General features: G+C 39.1%; 1 pseudogene; it reads right to left on the reverse strand.

Annotated features, from left to right (window-relative positions):
* The window catches only part of LOC114620788, a 37008-nt pseudogene extending 27944 nt beyond the window's left edge, over positions 1-9064 (reverse strand).
* Positions 9065-22131: the final 13067 nt, after the last annotated feature.

Raw genomic sequence — 22131 nt, forward strand, 5'->3', positions numbered from 1 at the left:
TAGATAGATAGATAGATAGATAGATAGATAGATAGATAGATAGATAGGATAGATAGGATAGATAGGATAGATATAGAGATATAGATAGATATGATAGATGGGTAGACAAATGACAGATGATAGATATATAGATAGATAAATAATAGACAGTGAAACATGTTACAATTTATCAATGTACCTATATGGTAGCTCACAACTGTCTGTAACTCCAGTTTCAGAGGGTTTGACACCCTCACACAGGCATACATACTGGCAGAACACCAATACTCATGAGATAAAAGTAAAATTTAAATTTTTTAAATAATAAAAATTTTTAAAGTGGAGAGGATGCACAAAATTCAAAGAACAGTTCTATCAGAGAAAATTCAGTTTCAAAATCAGCTCATGAAGAGACTCAGCCTCATCGGCTACAAGAGAAACAAAAATTAAGATTGCATTTGATATCACCCCATGCTTTTAGGATATCTAAAATCAAGGTTGCCCATACCTCTGGCTGGTAAAGATGCAAAGAAACTCGATGTTCAATTCTGTCCATTGGAACATAAAACATTGCATGCACTAGAGCACCCACTGAGTGATTTGTTCTGTCAGAACCACCATTCTACTCCTTGGTAATTTTACAGACAAACAAAAGCATATGTGCACACAAAGACTTTGTACAAGAATGTTTATAGTGGTTTTATTTGAAGTAACCAAAGACTGGAAAAGAGCCAAAGTTCATCATCAAGAGACTAAACAGATTATGACAGTTCCACAGGCTGCCATGTCCTTCAGCGAAATTAAATAAATAAATAAATAAATAAATAAATAAATAAATAAATAAATAAAATGAACTACTGACACCTGTAATAAAAGTAGTGACTGCTGTAGCATCCCATGGGTATAAAATCCTAGGCCAGGCAAACTAATTTAGAGACAGAAAGTAGATGAACCAGAAGAGGAGGAGGAGTGAGGGTTTACATAAGAAATAGTATAAAGGAACTTTCAGCGTGTTGGACATATTATTTTTATTGCTGAGTTTGTTTCAGATGTGTATGTATAACTAACAAGGTTCTTCAAATTATGTACTTTAAATATATATACTTTATTGCATGACAATTATACCTCATAAATCTGAGAATTTTCCCCCAAAGTAAGAAAATACTGCCAGATGTAACAACATGAATAAATCTCAGAGTAACTGTACTAAATTCAAACAAACATACACACAAAAGTCTACATATGTGTAATTCCCTATCCACAGTATGCTGGAATAGGCATCAGTGTGAGCTGGCTTCAGATTAGGTCGCCTGGGAGTGGCAGAGGATGCTGCCTGCCCAGGGGCATAAGAAATGGATGTGAAGGGCATAAATGGAGAAGTGTGTATTATCTTCTTTGTATTAATGGTTATATAGCTATATTCAGGTATATATACAGGTATGTATTAATGGTACATTTGTCATAACTCATTGAAATGTGTTCATAAAAAGGATATTAGTGAACAAAACAATATCTAATTTACACACAATTTTTAGTGAGTTCTTTTGAGGAAAATTATTGGGCTTCTCATGAGATTTCTGTAATATGTTTGCAGTAGGGAAGATTTATGTGAATCTTGGTGAATAGTAATTTTCTTAAGTGTATTCTCTTCAGACAGGACAAACGTAAAAGACAGCAATGGCTTAATCCACAATGTAAAAGGCAGTGCTTTAAAATAAGGTTCTCCGTACATGATTTAATCCTGTGATTGCCATGTCCTTCCTTCCTCATTACTGTTTCACAGTCAGTAAAACATACTCTTGAAGTTATCCCAAAGAGTAGGCATTTCTAATGACATCCCCTACCATCAGAGACCATACTATTCATTCGTTCATCATCAAAGATTCAACCACCGTGCTTGATGAAGTTAAAAATTAACAGACCAGAGAAAGAATAAGATGCAATGAAAATGACATGCAGAACAAGAGCTTGGCCAAAATTTTTAAAAAGGTATGGAAGTGAAGACTTGGTACCTATGTGGAGACTGGCTTGAATGAAAGCAGCAGGTAACAACGATGGTGACTTATTCAGAGCGTTCTAACTGGTAGAAATGTCACACCTGATGGCCCATAGATAACAGTGCATTTGAGGAACTAAACAAATCATTCTGCCTCGACTAATTGATATCAAACTGAGAGGATTGAACTTGTAATGGTCATAAGTCACACTATGAGTTGCCCAATGACAGAAGGACTGCCTTTTCAGTAAGCACATTAGGAAATTAACTCGTGGTCACCAAGGCTCTGCTGCCTTAGAACTTATTGGGCTGCCAAGGTTAAGAAAAGACATTATTGTCAGTTATAAAAATTCTCGTAGGAAATAAAAATTACTTAGCTGAAAATTAACTAAAAGACAGGGCACAATATTCTTTGTAAATATAAAACAGCTTTCCTGAATGACCAAATAAACTTTAGCTTTGTGGAACAGATCAAATGTTAACATGAACCCATGTAGAAGTGGAATCATTGAAAAATCACAAATTTATAATGACTGTGATCAAAGGAAAGTTTTAATTGCACCTGAGGCAGGCCCATACCAATTTGGCAAACATTATGTTGCAGAAATAGTACTAACAGCACAGAAGGAAAGTAGAAATATGAGATGCCTAGACAGCAAACAGAATTCAGTACCCTAACCCTACATATGCTTAGAGAATGTGGGTCTGACAGCTTCAGCCTCTCCTACTCTCTCATTGTCTGAATCCCATCCTTTCCTCTTCATCATGGATATAGCATTTTACAGCTGGGTGAAGCTTCAAACTCTTTACTCTGTCTCTCATCTCCCTTTTTAAAATCCATACTCCAAAATGCTGCAAACCAAAAATCTAGTCATAATCGTGTCTACTTAAGTGTTTTAATGGTTTCCCTTTGACTAGCTAACTAGCTGCAACTGTTATCACTCACATCCACAATAGCTGACCTGTGGCCCTGGGCTCTTCCCCACTTTGCCTTCTGTCAAGATGCCTCCTCTGGGTGAAATCTACCTGCTTCCAGTGCCTTTCTGAGTCTCCCCAACATGGTCTAATAAGAACAGAATTAATTCTTCCATGAAATTTCTCTAAGTGATCCAAGCTAAATGTATTTTTGTGCTTCCGTTTTTTCCACAGCATTATGGCAATTATAAACCTTGATTCCTGACTACTGTATGTGTTTGCCTTCCCAGTAGATTATTTATGTTTGAGGGCGGGGATACTGAATTCTGTTTGCTTTCTAGGTACTTTTTTTTTTCTATTTTCCTCGGTGCACTTAGTATTATCTCTATAACGTATTTCTAAGTTCATATGAATCAGCTTCATTTGCAAGTCGATGAATATTTTATCTAAATAAGATAATATTTTCTAAATGTTTTACAATTTACTTATTTTTAGTTTATGACCATTGTTGTTTTGCCTTCATGTATGTCTGTATTAGGGTGTCAAAGCTCCTGAAGCTGGAGTTACAGACAGTTGTCTACTGCCACATGAATGCTAGGAATTCAACCCAGGTCCTCTGGAAGAACAGTCACCACTCTTAATCACTGAGCAATCTCTCCACCCCAGGAAGTATAATATTTTCAAATTACAGATTACACAAATTTCAGACAAAACAAAATGACAACAACCAAACAGCCAAACAAAAAACTATGCAGTAAGGTATAGTATGTAAACATAGAAGTTGTCAAATGCTTTCAAAATAAAATCACCAGATCTGGAGGCTCTCAGCTAACACAGTCAGAGCAGATGGAGATACATTACCTAGATGTTTTCCACAAATAAAATGTTTCATATTAATAATGTAAATTTATCACATAATTCAGAAGCAAGCAAATATGGTTCTCACATCACAACTCTTTAAACTGATGCACAGATACTGGAAGAAACTTGCTCTCAACAAAACTGAGATTTGTACATAAGTCCTGACAAAGCCCTGACAAAGCCCATGATCTATGCTGAGGTGAATTTCTCCCACACTCAAGAGTCAAGGTTCTGTGAAGTCAGGGACAGTCTATGCAGAAATCACTGGAGAGCCAATACCAGTCAGAAGACTTGATTAAGTTACTAGGAGTTCATAGATTCTTAAAGTCATATGCCTTCAGTTTATATTCATATGGCAATCTTTAAGGTAAGAGAAAACAAGAATAAGTGGCATTTAATGATTCAACATAAATTAGGGCAGAAGAGATGGCTGAGCGGTTAAAAGAGCATACAGGCCTTACAGAAGGACAGAGTTTGGTGCCCACCATCCATATCACTAGGCTTATAACACCTGTAACTCCAGCTCCAGGAAATCTGTCACAATTTTCTGGCTTCCACACACATGCACATGAATAACTAAAACATAAAGATATATCTTTTTAAAAGTATTACAAATAGACAGGAAGTGGTAGCTTTAATCCCAGCACTTGGAGGCAGAGGCAGGTAGATCTCTGAGTTTAAGACCAGTGTGGCCTACAGAGCAAGTTCCATGACAGCCAGGGTTACACAGCAAAACCTTATCTCAAACAGAAAACAAACAAACAAACAAACAAACAAGAGACAGAAATAAAATACCAAACCAAACCAAAACAACAACAAAAAAACATATTACAATTCATTTTGTTCTATAGTTGAAATGCATTTCTAATAGATTTTGAACTACTTATGAATTCTTCAGAAAACCACCATGACTGAACTAAAGGTAGTCACAAGAATGTGGCCCTCCATGGTATCAGCTGATTCTACTACATAAAGATCACAGTCCACCACTTTGTCGTAAGATACAGTATGGGAAGTTTGGGTAGAGCTGCTCTTTAAGGTGTACTTGAAGTGAATGGGCAAGAACATGCTGGTTTACTTACATCAGTATCCAAATATGTAAGCCTGGAGAAGAACTAGTTCTCACATATACTCTGTGACCTAGAAGTTCCTGTGCAGACCAAGTGCAAGAGAACATGGCTTTGCCTGTAGCACCAAGGCTTTAGTCCTCATCTGGGGACACTTGCAGCCTGAAGCACTGGATGAGTACATGAAGCATCTGTGGTTCCTTTTTAGCTCTGAGCCACATAGCAGCACCTGAATCCCCAGCTTTGACCTCTGTGAATGTTGTACTCAACTTACTTCTTTCTGCTTCATTTATATTGTTGATGAGATAAAGAGAACATTAATCCATAGAATTATTATAAAGACATGAAAATTGCCTAGAGCAATATTATCTATATATTAAGAATTCAGTATTCGCCAAAATGTGTGTGTGCGCATGTGTGCATGTGCAAGCAGACATGTGCGTGTTTGTGTCCTTAACTGGTCCAGCTATGAGATTAAGTCATATTTGTAAACTACCCATACCTGCATGTGTGTGAATGGTACAACTGACTAAGAAGAGGCTAATTCTTTGCAATGAGAAAAGTATTTGCAATTACAAGTATGCATCAAGGTGTAACCAATTGTTGCTACTCACACAGGAAAACTTCTTTTTAAATATGGTATTGCTTATGTTTTGGTATATATACATATACATATATATATTTATATATATATATGTATATATATGTTTATATATAGAGAGAGAGAGAGAGAGAGAGAGAGAGACAGAGAGAGACAGAGAGAGAGAGAGACAGAGAGAGACAGAGAGAGACAGAGAGACAGAGAGACAGAGACAGAGAGGTTATATGAGTGTGCACATTCACATATGTGCATGAATAGAAAGAAGAGGACAAAAACAGGTCCTGTAACCTTATGTTTTTGAGACAGGATTTCTCTTCAGTCTGGCTCATGGATTAGGACTGACCAACTGGCACACAAATGCAACAAATCTCTGCATGTGTTGAGATTACAAGAGTCAGCATCAGCATGCCTGGCTTTTCAATGCTAGTTCTAGGGAAAGACATAGCCACATGGTTGTGTAGCAAGCACTTTACCAATGAAGGTATCTTCTCAGACTCTATATTTAATTCTTTGAAGGAATGGTACAAATTAAGGAATTTAAGTAGATGTTGTGGTGCAATATATAGAACAGGTAACAAGAACCTCAACATACATACTCTGCCATTATCAGGCATTCATTGTATGGTTTAGGGGAGTCAATTTAGAGGGGGGATTAGCTCTTCTTACCTCTACCTCCTGGAGTAGGGTTATCAAAGCCATTCTGGCATGCCAGATTTAGAGACTCCCATCTTTGGGAAATTGGTTAGATATTCAGCAGGGCATGCTGGCTAACTCCTGCAATCCCAGCACAGGAAAATCCATGTGAACCTGGTCTACCCTGTGTGTAAAAACAAAGAAATGAGGAGATAGGTAACTTTGTAGAGTGCTTACCTCAAATGCACAATCTCCATCATCACCTAAGTCAGGTGTGACGGAACAGACCTGCAATCCCATAACTAGAGAGATAAACCAATAAATTCAATGTCGTCCATTAATTTAGCATTCCCAAGGCTAGGCTAGTATAAAACAAAAAAAATAGTAAAGGAAAATGAAGAAAAAAGAAGATGATGGCAAAGAAGAGAAAATGGACAAAGATGAAGACTCCACAGCCCATAACTATGATTCTTCCTTTCAAACTGTCCTTTGATCCTAGGATGAGAACCCTCTATTAGAAAGATGGCAAGCATAGTAATCAGTACCTACACAGATCAAAACTACTGTGAGGCTACTAATGAATGCCTCACCAGAACAAGTAACTGAAGTCATCCCTGGACAAAGGGTAATAAATGCAGGAGCACTTATTAGGAGCTCAAAACACTATGGTGATGTTGGGAGCACAGGACATGCTAGGCAAGTGTTCTACTACCAAGCCATATCCCCAGCCCTGTGACAACATTTTTTACAACTGCAAGGCAAAACTTTCAAAATCCTGATATTACCCACCCAGGGATGGTTTGTATACTTCTCATAGTAATCTCCAAACTGAGGATCAGTTCGAAACTACAGAGTGGCAACATTTTAAAAATTGATATCCAGTGGGCCTAGTATAGGCATAGTTAGAGTAGGTACTTTAATAGCCGTTAAGCACTCATGAGCTGTACACATGAAGAATGTGAAGACACAGACCCAAAAGTCAACAAAGACTTCACACTCAAGAGGAAAGCCATCCTCTTTATATTTTACTACAATTTACATGTTGCTTTACAAACTGGAATTACTTCTGGAACTTACAGAAATAGCAAAGATCTTGATAATGTAATTGATTCAAAAGTAATTGATACTAGGTTCACAACACTGTATATATGCCAATATTTAAGATGCTGCCATTCTCTTGTTAAAAATCTGCTTGTCTGTTTTGAAATTTAAAAATGGAGCACTCAGAATATAGTTATTATTTGGATGCTGAGTGTTTAGAAATAACAATCCCTAAAATTTATTTGTGGTTGCCCATAAGCTTATAGCCAAAATTGCAGCATAAAATGTCTCTTTAAAATCTTTACAGTGACATTTTGGTCAAGGGCTGTACCTTCCTGAAGCTTGCTGAGAACATCCCCATATTTGTAAACCCATAAATGAAGAGGAAGAAGACCTGCAAGGAGAAAGCCAATTGCCATCAATTTCCACCATGCTTTGAAAAGCTTATAAAGCAATCCCCCGTGCAACCAAGGGAATACAGACACAGGAACACAGACACAGACTTCCTGAGTCAGAAGTGTGAGAACTGATGAAGCCTGCTGAGGGGTGGAGCAGGAAGATGATTATGAATAAATGGAGATCGCCAAGGTATAGCCTTGTGAAAAGAAACAAGTCACCTGGAAAATAAGTTGTCAAAAAGGATAAAGTAACTAAAACCCAAACAGGAAATTCGGCCATCACTGAAATTTTCTATTTATAGAATATCCCACACTGTTTTGAGCTTCAACCCTTGTCCTCAGATGAAAACGAAGATTGTTTTGCATATTTTAAAGAAGTACTTTAGCTCCACTTGCAGATACCCTTAAAAACAAATCCCCTCAAGTTGGGATCATCACAGACACTTCTAAGATCTTATCACATATTAATTTATTGTCATTAGACACTGAATGACTTCCACCTAATCCAAACATCGTGTAACTAAACATCTAATAGGTCAAATCTTCCAAAAGGAACTGACCCTGTGATTAACATCTACAGTTGTCACCAACAGCTGCACCAGAAGGTGCCTAATGCTCAAATGTCTGAAACAGTATAGGGGAGCAAACTTGAATAAAGGTCACAGGGAGATGCTTCAGCACCAAGCACCAAACCTCACTCCTCTGTAGTCCTTTAATGTCCAGTCACATGTACTAGCTTGAACCCAGCCTCCCTACCTCAAACCTTTAGGGAACCCTTCAACACCACCAGCAGATCTTGGAATCATGTGACTAGCAACAGACACCAAAGCTTTCCAACAACACAAACAAATGCAGGGCAGGTTCTAGTTTCCTTTTCCGAGGTGAAGGGCTTGAACACACTCAAGCTCCAGCAGCCTCTGGCCTTTTTTCTGGCCTAGAGATCAGGGCGCTCTGCCTCTCAGCCACCTTCTTGAGGAAACTGAGACTCCGCGTGCAGGACAGCGGCCTGGCGTAAAGTGGGTCATTCCTGGATACTGGGCGCAGGCGGAACGACTCACCCACGCCAGCGGCTCCGGAGCTCCCGCGTCGCCCTCAGCTGTGCTGCATCTCAATAGCAGGTCCCCACACACCCTGACAGCAGGGCACGGTCCGGGGGGCCAGGAAGTTTGCAGCCGCTTAGAAGTTGGGTGGGGCTCCAAGGAGAGGTGACACTGGGATTTTGTTGTTTTGTTTGTTTGTTTTCCTGGATCTCTAGCAAAGATTTGGGGGGACCATATGCCGGGAAGAATATTAGCTTTGTTCAATGGCGACAGAGCCAGGGCCTGACTTTCACAGCGAGATCGATTTACTAAACAAACTGAATCGTGGGTGGGGATGTTAAACAGTAACTAGCGAGCCTCAATGAAAACTGAAAGCAACGAGGCAGTCTCTACCCGGGATCAACGGTTTCCCAGTTTCCCAGTTCCTCAGCCCTGGGGCTCACCAGCCAGCTATTCCCAGAGCCTTCGGGCTTGGACCGCAGCGGCCCTCTGGGCCTTCGCAGCCATCCCTCAGTGACTGCCAGACGCCTCATTCTGACTACCAAGAGGGAGGACACCCACGTCTTGACCCCTCCAGCCTGAGCTGCTCGCTCCCCACCTTCCTAGTCCGATGAACCAGGCCAAGTTGAGATACGCTGCGCGTCTGAAACCAAAGACCTTCCCCTCCCCTCAGAGCCACTCTGATCGAGGCTACATTTATTCAGGCTAAGAAATGTTTTAGAGCAAGTGGCAGGAAGAAACCTGTGATCCTATGATGCGAATCTAAGTCATTACCCAAGAGGTCCCAAAAAAGGGCAGAAGTATCGTTCAAGGAAATTAAATGGGTTCCTGGGGGCAGAACTTCATGGGCAACGCTAGGGGACCCGACGACTACTTCTTTAAATTGCGCCTTGGACCACCTCCTGGGTGTTCTGTTCTGCAAGAGTTCTGGGAAGGGAAGGGAAGGGAGAAGGCATTTATTTCTCTTGCAGATACCCGTGTGTTTTCTAGTCAATAAGTACCTTTTTACATATGTATTAGATGGAAAACTTCCCTCTCATACCCTTTGGTGCCTTCCAGAACCTTCTTCCTTATGAAATGATATCTGACACACCCATGCTATAGCTGATCAGATGTTACAGCTGGCCAGGAGTTTGTGATTTTCTTTTTTAATCCCATCAGTTTAACATCGTGTTTGTAGGAATGATAGGCTTTGGGTCCAACAAGTATTTACACTCATGAGATAAACAGTTACCTAATACACATGGTTTTCTTTTCTGAGCAGAGGTTGGCTGTTATTTTGATATTGTAATAATGCCAGAGAGATCAAAGAACTAGGTGTGTGTGCGTGTGTGTGGTTTTATTTCCCTTTTTCTTTTTAGATGAGATTTCTAAACCTTCTCAGTTTTCTCCTTTTGAATATCTTGTTGAAAGGGTCTTTTAAAAACAAGAAGTTACTTGTCTTAGAAATCAGAACAAAGGAGGCATATCATATATAGTTTTCCTTAAATGGAATTTTCAGAGCAAAACACATTCTTTGGATACTCACTGGCTGTGAGACCTTGCAAACAGTGTGAGGAAAGTGGCTTCCATCCAGGTCATCTCCAATACCTGCCAGTGTTAGGGACAGCGGTAGAGTCAGAATTAACGGATTACATAGATTATGCAAATCTCCCACAAGTGTGTTGTTTACAGCCTCTCTGTGGACATTGTCTAAAAAAAATTTTTTTCAGATATTGAGTGAAAATTGTCTAATACAATGCTAAAATGTTAATTATAATTAGCATAAGTTGTCATAACCCCCTGAAACTTTTTGGATGCTTTTTTCCCTTTCCTTTCACAAAAGTTGAGACTTTCAGCAAGGAAATCTTGTTGGACTTGAAAGGACTCTTAATTTAACTGTGGATCCACAGTATCAACAGGTTTGGTTTTGCATGATCAATGCCTGCTGGCTGTGTGGTAGAATCTCTCTATGATCTACCAAGAAATAAACTTGGGATCTGTTCAAAAGATATGTTGACAATTTGTAGAACCTTGGCCAGAGAATTGAATCAACAACTTTACTAATGAAAATAGACACAGCTAAGACCAGCATTCAGGAGGTAAAGTGTGTGAAGAATTATTGGATTTCTTTCAGTGGAAAACCCGCTGAACAGGGAAGACTTTTTGGGTAAGAATGTTAAGGGAGTGGCTTTAGAGAATGGTATGAATGCAAACTATTACCAGGTAAAAAGACTGAAGAGGTCACCCTAGCACCAGAGCTTGGAAGTTTTACCAGATAAAACCAAAGGAGAGAGCCAGAGACCATCACGTATGTTCAGTAACAATTACTGAACCTACTTTATTACGATTCTCTATGGCATGGGTTTTAATTGCTAAAGATGAAAATTATCTGTTATGCAGAGCGGTTCCCAGAAGCTCTGCTGGGGCAGCTCATGGGCCCACAAAGAGCAGGAAGAGATCATTCAAAGACTTTCAGGAAAAGGTTCTTGGAAGATACATGATGCTTTATTTTGCTACCTGCTGGCAGGAGGAAAATTATGCATGCATATTTGTGTCTCATCTGCCCCACACCCTTTAAATTTATTCTTTATTCCCCTTAGGGGTTCACCCTCCGACTGTTTCACATCCCAAATCCCCCACCCCAACCCCCACCCCGTCTCCAAAAGAATGCCCCCACCCCCACCCCATCAGAACTCCCCACTCCCTAGGGCCCCAAGTCTCTCAAGTGTTAGGTACATCTTCTCTGACTGTGTACAGACCCAGCAGTCCTCTGAACACTCAAAATGTGGCTTCAAAACCCTTGACACTTCACTTTCTAATCAAAGATGAGAAGCCCTGAAGCCTATTTCCTTGTCCTTGGCCAATGTCAGCCTATTTTTTCCTTTATACCACTCTAATTCCCAAGGCCACACTGATTGTCTTTAAAGTTCATTTTCCTAAGAACAATTCCGATGCAGCTATGTATAAAACAGTATCCCCGCCAGGAGAGCCGGCTGACTTGCTGATATTGCAGAGTGGGGTGAGCACCAATAACCCAAACATGAGGCCTGTTCTGTCCCCGGACTCCAAGCTTTTGTAGCTTGCTGCTGGGGGCAAATCCAGACCCACCTGCGGCGGCGAATTTAAAAACTTCGTATCTCCAGATGGTATCACAAAAGTGCTATCAGGGCCAGCTGATACTACCTACGACCTCCACCTTTTTTGACCAAATTAAAAACCATTATCCTCTGAGAGCTTTCTGTGGTACCCAGACTTCAACTGACCTCCAGGGCGCGCTCTGGGGCAGTGAACAGGAATAACAGCCCAAGCTAGCTCACACTCACATACAGGAAGAGGACGTTCGAAGAAAAAAATATAAAGCTCAAAAATGTACACACACACACACACACACACACTCCTCCATCCTCTAAATCTGGGCAAAGCCTAGTAACATTTTAAAAGATACTTGCCTGTAAAAAAAAAAAAAAAAAAACAAACCCTGGGGTGAAATTAGTCCAGGGCTGTGCTGAGTTTGAACAGACACTCCACTGAGAACGCTACGTTTGACCTTGGGCAACTGCCTCTGCTCATACTTCTAAAACTCCCTGGAGACACTCGAATGTTTTATCCATTGGTAGGGAAAGACAAGACTCAGCTCACTGGGCTTGGGGAAAGGGGCAGAAGAGAAGGGCAGAGCTGCAGGGTGAGAATGGGAGTAAAAGCAGCACCATGGCCTGAACTGCAGACCCTATACACCATGCTTTCTCAGGTGATCAGGGTAACTCTTGGGGAATCCACAATCCTGAGTTCCCTAGTGTGGCTTAAGGGTAGCCCACAACCTGCCAGCATGGGGTCAGTTCATTTTTGCTGACTACAGAGTTTGGTGCCTGGACCCGTGGCGGCAGCAGCCATGTTTTTCATCTCAGGAACTCTCACCTGCTTTTTGTCTAGTCAAGCTTTACACCTGGTCCCCATCTTTCCACAATTTTAATAACAAGACAAGAAAGGGAAGAGTGAAGAAGCAAAGCGGGAAAAGAAAATTAATACACCAAGCAGGTTGAATCTCATCATACTGACTCATTAGCTCTCTGTCCTCATCCAACCGAAAGTAAAAAGGAATCAGATATTGCCCTACTCCTTTGAGTGGCACAGACTTAAAAACATTAAAACTATAGCTATCACATTAGGGACCAACTGGCCATCCAACTTGGTTCCACTCTGACCCAGATTAAAATGACTTTATCATTGGCACTCAAGCCAGAGCTCAGGAGGATCAGCCTATATGAGAAAGAGCAGCAGACTGCTTCCAAAGCACTCCTACCTGTTCATAAAAATGCAAAGCCAAGATTTTGAATTGAGCATCTAAATTGAAAACACTCTGACTATGTTATGCATCTGACAGAGACACTGAAAATCGAATGCTTAATAATTCTCAGTGTCAACACATGGTTATTGTGCCAAAAAAGCAAATTACTAAGATGGACCCCCTCACCCGCCTCTTTGTAAATTTCCTGTTGAAGTATTGATTGCTAAGGTCTCTCCAAGATTTGCAAACTTTTACAGTCATTTATGGTGCATGCAATAAAAGAGGTGATATGAGCACACTAGTTCAAGGTGTAATGCAAAGATGTATTTGATGCCCTTGGCAACTATCTTCAAGACCTGTTTGTTTTTGCAGAACACTCCCTTCTCTGCAATGAGCCCCTCTGTAATAGAGGCTTGGCCCTTTACATTTCCACAGCCTTGGCCCTTTATTGGAAAGGCACACACTCTGCAAAACAGAAAACTCGGTTCCTCTCCCTTCAACTGTGAGAAAATTAAAGCACCAAGCTCACACTGAGGCAGCACACAATTTTGAACTATATATGTCCAGAGTGGACAGGAGAGATGAAGGAAGGGAGGAAGGAAAAAAGAAAGGAAGAAAGGGAGGGAGGAAAGAGGTGGAAGGAGAGAGACACCTGGAATATTTTCCAGGAGAACAAGTGACTAAGAGTTTGTTGTTGGATTGTAGTTTCTCAGTTTTCCTAAAGGAACTGAACACTCAATGCTGTTCCATTTTTACAGTATAATTTAACATAGAACTTAAATGCCTTAAGTTTTTACACACTTTTACCAGTTTTAATGGTTTTTCTTTAAAAGAAAAATAAACTATTATGTGTAAGAGGAGGGGATAGATCTGAGGAAAAGGAAGGGAATTTTTTCAAAAATGTTCCTACTTTCATCCCAGTAGGTTTTCTCATCTAGAACTGTTGCAAATGTGAATATGACATAGGCAGCTTAAGCAAGGTATTCCAAGTCCCATACCTGCCATCTAGTGGGTATGTTAGAAACTGCATATTCCAGGTATCAAGACTGCATCTGCCCGTCTTCAATTTTTACAAATCATGTCTAAGAAATAATAATAATGATAATAATAATAAAGTATAAGAATAAAAGTATAAGTATAAGAAGTATAAGTATAAAACTAAAACAAGGTGTGGGGATGTGAGGGGGCTTTACAGTGTAACTATTATTTTCCCTCCAGCTTCTTTCTTTAGAAATCACTAATGTTCCATTGATCAATAATCCGTTTATTATTCCACTACTTTTTCTTCCACATATGTTCATCGTGTAAATTTTCTTCTGTCTAGCTTTATTTGGATTAAATTCATTTCAGTCCTGTTGATATGGAACTTTGAAAATAAAACTGATTGGTTCTTTCTGTTTGAATTTATAAATTAAGCCCACCAAACCATAACCACTGCTACCCCTATTTTGAGAGATAATTGGTTACATTTCATTAGTGAACTCTTTTTCTTTTTGTTGTTGCTTCTTTGGACTGAGTCTTCATTCTTGTACTTCAGGTGGGGATGGAACTCATGGTGACCAACCTGCCTCAGTTTCTGTAATACTGTGATAATAGACATAAACCAGCAACACACTAGCCTGTTTTGCTGTTTGAGACAGAATTTAACTTCATTTACAAGACTCATCTTGAATTTTCCACATAGCCAGCACTGACCTGGGGCTTGACAATCCTCCCTATCTCAACCTCTCCAGTCTGTGATTACAGGTGTGAGCCACCAAGCTCAATGACTTCTAATGTCTTGTTGTATTACTTTCCTCCAAAATTTGACCTTATTAATTATCAAAGCCAGTTCAAACCTAGTTAATATGACAACTTGATTTTTTGAAGTTCACATCATAAAATATTAGTACATGCAGAAAGCTCACAGAATTCAGCAACTATTTAAAAATTACTCCATGTTTAAATGATAGTTCTCCCCACCTCATCTCCCATTAGTGCTTACCATGTGCCAAGGTTTGCTCCTGGGATTTTAGTTAGCTAGCACAGTGAGTATTTACAACAACCCTAGAAAATGTGTATCCTTAACGTCATTTTATAGGTGAAATCCCTGAGAGCTAAAGCTGGGAATCCCAGGGCTGAAAAGCTTTCAGAGCAAGACCTGCTAGACTCTTCTATGTCATTCTGCCTCTCATGGAGAAAAGAAACAAAAACACATTATTGCAATTCACGTTATGGGAGAAAACAGAAGCATCATGTTCAAACAGAAACATCTGCTAAAAGGTACACACTGTACAAAGTCTTGGATATCCAACTTAGAAAAAAGTTAATCTAAGTTATTTGTAAAATCCAATATTAATCACACATATTGTAAAATGACATATTCATTCAGCCTGTATGTCAGTACAACCTTTGACAAGCACAATGTAATTTTTTTTAATTAGTCTTATAAGATTAGTCTTATAGTCCATGTCTACGTTTGCTTCCATTTATTTGTGATAACACTGATCTTGAAAATTCTGAGATGACAAAGGTTTATCCTTGAATTCATCTCGTTTAATTTTCTTATTGCTTATTTTAATTTCATGCTTCATTTTCAAATGCATATATGTTTTAAACAGTTTTCTATTCTATATGCAGGATAGACATCCTTTTTAAAGAACAGTTACTTTATAAATATAAGCTAGTTAGACATTGAAAAATCTTAACTATAATTAACACTTGATAAATTTGAATTTATTGTCTGTGCCTTGGGATTCCATCCTGCTCCCAGGGACACTAGTGAGTTTTGATATGGTAGGTGAAACTACAGTTAATGACAAAAGATATTTTGTTTGTTTTGTTTCAACACACTTAATAAAACATTCGCACTTTGTTTTGTAGGAATTCATTGAAGAATAGAGTCTGCCTTCCAATATGTAGAGCAGCTGGCTTAGGATTCCTGTCTTGGTTTAATATTCCTGGGTGAAGCCACCAGTTCTGCCTTCCTGATCTTCTCCCTCCCTCCAATCAAGATCAGACAGCAGATAAAAGGAAAGACTACAGCAGTCAGACTCTTTGTATCTCTCCTGTGTATCCATGTAGATCTAAGTGTATCTTCTCCTTTGCAGGAGGAGATATTGACGCTTTCACAGGAAGAGGAGATTCACAGTCTGTTTAAGGTTAATCCCTCCACCTGTGTTCTTGATCCTGTCTCTTCCTGCCATGTTTGGTCTTGCTCTATCAATTATTTCTGTTTCTTATATCTTCAAATGCTCTCTCTTCAATAGCATCTCCCTGCAGGCTATAAATAAGTTCAAGTCTTACCAACAAACCAAAAAGTGTTTTAAAACAAGAATAAAATTTGCTGTCTCTGTAGTGGCCCCCTTCTGGTGTTACCTTGTTCTGTATCCTCTGCAATCAAGCTTCACTAGGCAAGGCTCTGTGCGTACACCTATAGGCACCTCCCATTCACTCCTCCACCCCTCATAATCCGGCTTTATTTGGTTCCACTCTACAGACTCTGCTTTCAAAAAAGGCCTGAGTGGCTCCTCATTGGTAAATTCAACAAGAACATGTTCAATTCTTATATTAAGCCTACCAGAGTCGATGTTTAACCTTCCTACCATTCTTTTGTCTGTATTTCTTCTTTCTTCCAACCATGTTATAACAATGACTCTTGCCTAAGATTTTTCTCACTCTTTGTAGAAATTCCATGCATCCTTACAAATAAATAAATAAATAAACAAACAAACAAATATCAGTTGTCTCTTTAATTTCTTCTCAAGCTTAAAGCTTTTCCTGTGTCATTATTACAGAAGCTTTGCTTACTAATCACCTTGTAAATACTATTTTCACAAGCAATTTATATTCATCATTTCCAAAAGTCCTTCTCTACCAAAACTTATATTTCCTTTCATATAACCAGGAAATGGAATCCAGTGGTCTATTGCACAAAACCTGAATGCTCTACCATTGAGCTACATACCTACTCCAATCCCCTTTTTAATTTCCAGTGTTTGGTTCATAGACAGTCAATTACCTCTCCACACACATTTGATATTTTCTGTTCCCCCTGGCAGTCTTTGTGCACACTATATTACTAGACCACAGAAAAAATTAGAAGCTCAATGGTTATTTGGGGAGTCAAAACAAAGATGTTGTATTAACTGGGATAAGTTCTATTTGCACCTGATTTTCTCAGTGGTGACAGAATTGGCTAGTTGGTTTGCAAAAACATGATCCATATACTTATGATTCAAATAGCAGGTGTTCTGTTCCTTGGGTTGCAAAAATGAGCAAAGTATAGAAGAGTTTCCTCCTGCTCTGCTAAGGATATTTTCATAAGAAAGAAAAAGAAACTCAATCTCAAACCTAAAACTTGTGACTTTGTACATGAGACAGCAGTTTTGTTTTGTTTTGTCTTTAACAGAGAATTTCATCAACACACTCCAGGCTAGCCTGAAAGTAACCTCAGAGACATGATAAATTTCCAGTCTTAGTTGCAAGTGCGCTAGTATTAGGTATATGAGCTACCACTCCCACATTAAGCTACTCAACTTTAACCAAAAAAGTTAGGTACCCCTTTCAAGGATGCTAAACCCTTTGAAGCATGTGACAAGAGTTAAAGGACATGGGTCCTTTAGTTAGGAAAGGTGGGTCCCCAAACCAGAAGCTATGGAAAAGAGTGTCAGGGAAATGCCTGGCAAACTGTTGATAGTATTGACTGTAGCTCATATCTAGTTAAGTTCAGCTCTAGAAAACACACTTAAAAGTCAGACATTAGGAACAGTGATTATGCGTTGATATCTAATCTGAGAGGAAAGAGAATCAAAGCATGGAAAGGGCTTACTGAGTTTGAAGATCCCAGTATTTGGATCCAGAATCTAAAATTGTGTATTTCTTCTCCAGTTTAGGTCGCTGACCTGGCCTCTGTCCTAGTGCATAGGTTTGGTTCCAATAGTCCTTGGCATAAGGGGCAGAATGATTGCTAAAGTATTAAACAAAAGTGACCCAGAAAAATCTCCTAATGAAGAACAATGTTATAGAAGATAGGAGAATAGTACAAGCATTTGAGAAACATGTGACTACAAATACCTGACAAGAAAGATGAGCTCTCTCACTACTGTTAACTTGTATTCACCCTATGCAAGGACAATGAGAGAGGAGAGACTGTCAACCAGCAATGAAAACAGTCATGCACTGTATAATGACACTTAGGTCAAACAGTATAAACAAGCCCTTTGATAGATAAACAGTGTGTACTATGATGGTCATATAAGAGAATGGAGCTAGAAGTGATATGACATATCCTCTCACCTGGTGACCTTCTATCTGACATATAGCCATATCATGTAACTCACATGTTAAGGCAATGCTGACATAAACCATCCTACTCTGCTCACAGTTATAAAGTATAGCACAGAGCTGTGTAGGATGGTAGACATCCATCATCCCAGCCTTCAGGAAGCTATGACAAGGAGATAATAAATGTGAAGCTAATTTTCCTCTCAGCAGTTATTAGTTGCCTGTAGTTCTTTGTCTACAGATAGGCTCCTGTAAGAGGTCCTCCTTTTGTATTAACATGGCTATTGATATTACCATTTCCAAGTCTTATTTAGGCAACCGTAATGTTGAGGTATTATGGGCAGCGTTTCCTTAGGCAGACATCCTGGTTCACTGGTTCTTAGAAGCTCTTTGCACCTCTCCCAAGATGTTTCTTAAGTGTTAGGTGCAGAGTATGTGTTATAATGTATCATTTGGGGCTGGGCTTATGTAATTTATTGATCCAGACATTGTTATCTGTTGTGATTTCTGTAATGGCCTCTATTTGTTGTAAAGAGAAACTTTTTGATGACAGATGAGAGCTACACTTAACTGTAAGCATAAGGAAATGTTTTAGAATGCAGTTATATGCCTACAGAGAATTAAAATCAAGTTGATGCTTCTGTTTAGAAGTAATATAACTATTTTTACATTGTAATATTAAATTCAGTTTACTAAAAGTATCTACCAGCCGACAAAGAGCATGATAATGTTTGCCTATAAAGCCAGCACATGGGAGGTAGAGGTGGGAGAATTAGGCTCAGATAATCCTTAGCTAGCCAGTGTTATATATCTCAAAATAAAATAACCAAGTAATAGAATAATGTGGTGCCCAGGGTTTTGAAATATAAATACATAAAATAAATTTAAAGCTAAAGACTTGATCATTGGTATAGGGTTTCCTTTCAAGCAGGGACTAGAGTACTTGAGAAAGCTTTTATTATTTTTATTCCCCTTTATTTATGGCAAACCCACCACCTCATTCATGAAAATGTCACTCACTACCCAGAATTCTGTGTATTATATTATTATAGTCATTATATTGTCATCTCCTGCCATGCATGATGCGCGGAATGCTAGCTTTCTTCCATTCTCTGGTAGCATCGGTAGAGCATACATTGGTAATTGTGTGATAACTATTCAATTAACTCTTGTAACAACTGTAGCTTTTCATTAGCATCACCAAGCTCAGTATTCTCCTTTGTGTGACCTGAGAGTAACTGATAACATCCTTGGCTGTCAAAGTGGGAAATAAAAGGTGAATTTAGCATTATTAAGGGTGATAGAGGGATAGCCTTCAAAGATGGGCTCTTTTCAGTCTGTCACAGGATCTGAATTCTAACCACTCCAAGCTGCTTCAAAAGAACACCTCACCTTTTTTCTTCAAGAGTAGAAGGCTGGTTTGTAAGAACATATTCTTTTGCCTGTTGAGGCATCTTGGAAAGTTATATACTGTGTTTGTGATTTTTTTTTCCCCTGATGTTAAAGCTTGTGAGAGTCCTTTAAAAGTCACAAGTCACCCATTTTCTTGTTCCCAGACATTAACTTGTATACTTAATATATCTGCACTTAAGCAAACCGTGTATCCTTCTGGTCTGCACCAGTGCCCAGAATAGACATAGGGGGCCAGCTATGGACCCAATGCCACAACACCCAGAGGAGGCTGGACTCCAGGAGCTCTAACATGCCCAGTATCATAGATTAAAAGGCAGTGATACCTGTCCCAAACAGGGAGTAGCTGCGAACCGCAGGGACCCAGGAAGTCCAGTGCAGCCAGTGGCATGATTCTTTCCAGTTTGTGCCAGTGCCCTGAGCAGAACTTGGGCTCCAGCTCTACACCCAATCCCACAAAACTCAGAGGAAGCTAGACTCCCAGGAGATCTGAAATACCCTGGAACATAGGATTATACAATCACAGGATCTTAGGAGCTTAGTCACACCACAATTTCAGGATCCCAGAGGCAGCCTGACTCCCAGGAGCTCTTACACCCAGGAGCTCAGGATTGCAGGATCACAGAGACAGCTGGACTCTGAGGAGTTCTGACACAACCAAGATAACAAGAGGCACAGGGTCCATTCAGAGACAGTGAGTGCAGGTAGCACTAGAGATAACCAGATGGAAAAAGGCAAACACAGAAACTTAAGCAACAGAAGCCAAGGTTACCTGGTATCATCAGAACCTAGTTCTCCCACCGTAGCAAGTTCTGAATACCCTAAAACACCAGAAAAGAAAGAGTCAGAATTAAAACCACTTCTCATGTTGATAATAGAGGACTTTAAGAAGGACATAAATAACTTCCTCAAAGAAGTACAGAACACAGGTAAACAGGTAGAAGCCCTTAAAGAGGAAATGAAAAAAATCCCTTAAAGAATTACAAGAAAACACAACCAAACAGGTGAAAGTACTGAACAAAACAACCCAGAACACAAAAATGGAAGTAGAAACAGTAAAGAAATCACAAACAGAAACTACGCTGGAGATATAAACCAGAATAAAGGAATCAGGAGTCATAGATGCAAGTATCACCAACAGAATCAAAGAGATAGAAGAATCTCAGGTGCAGAAGATACCATAGAAAACGACACAACTGTCAAAGAAAATGCAAATAGCAAAAGCTTCAAAGCCAAAATATCCAGGAAATATAGGATACAATAAGAAGACCAAACATAAGGATAATAGGCATAGAAGAGAGGGAAGATTCCCAATTTAAAGAGTCAGTAAATATCTTCAACAAAATTATAGAAGAAAACTTCCCTAACCTAAAGAAAGAGATGCCTGTGAACATACAAGAAGCTTACAGAACTCCAAATAGGCTAGACCAGAAAAAAAGTTCCTCCTTGTCACATAATAAATGAAATACTAAATGCACAAAACAAAGAAAGAATATTAAAAGCAGTAAGGGAAAACGGTCAAGTAATTTATAAAGGCAGATGTATAAGAATTGTACCAGACTTCTCACCAGAGACTATAAAAGCCAGAAGATACTGAACAGATGTCATACAGACACTAGAAAAACACAAATGCCACCCAAAACTACTATACCCAGCAAAACTCTCAATTACCATAGGTGAAGAAACCAAGATATTCCATGAAAAAAAAAAAAAATTTACACAATATCTTTCCATGAATCCAGCCCTACAAAGGAGAATAGAGGGGAAACTCCAACACAAGGAGGGAAATTATACCTGAGAAAAAGCAAGAAATGAATCTTCTTCCAATAAACCCAATAGAAGATAGCCACTCAAACATAATTCCACCTCTAACATCAAAAATAACAGAAACCAACAATCAATTATGCATAATATCTCTTAACATCAACTGATTCAATTTCCCAGAAAAAAAAACATAGACTAATGGACTATTAGCATTTTCCTGCATACAGGAAACACACCTCAGTGACAAAGAGAGACACTACTGCAGAGTAAAAGGCTGGACAACAATTTTCAAAGCAAATGGTCCCAAGAAATTACATGGAGTAGCCACTCAGATATGGAAAAAAAATGATTTTCCAACAAAAGTTATCAAAAAAGATAAGGAAGGATACTTCATACAAATCAAAGGAAAAATCAACCAAGATGAACTCTCAGTTCTGAACATCTATGCTCCAAATGCAAGGGCACTCACATTCACACACACACACACACACACACACACACACAAAAACTTTAATAAAGATCAAAGCACACATTGCACATCATACAATAATAGTGGGAGAATTCACCACCCCACTCTTAGCAATGGGCAGATCATAGAAACAGAAACTAAACAGAGACACAGTGAAACTAACAGAAGTTATGAACTAAATAGATTTAATAGATACTTATAGAACATTTCATTCTAAAACAAAGGAATATACCTTCTTCTCAGCACATCATGGTACCTTCTCAAAAATAGACCATATAATTGGTCACAAAACAGGCCTCAACAAATAAAAGAAAATTGAAATAATCCCATACATCCTATGAGACCATCACAGACTAAGGCTGGTCTTCAATAATGACAAAAACTATGGAAAGCCCACATACACATGGAAACTGAAAAATGCTTGA

The sequence above is a fragment of the Grammomys surdaster genome, unplaced genomic scaffold (assembly GCF_004785775.1).
Source record: "Grammomys surdaster isolate TR1022 unplaced genomic scaffold, NIH_TR_1.0 63, whole genome shotgun sequence".
NCBI classification, from domain to species: domain Eukaryota; kingdom Metazoa; phylum Chordata; class Mammalia; order Rodentia; family Muridae; genus Grammomys; species Grammomys surdaster.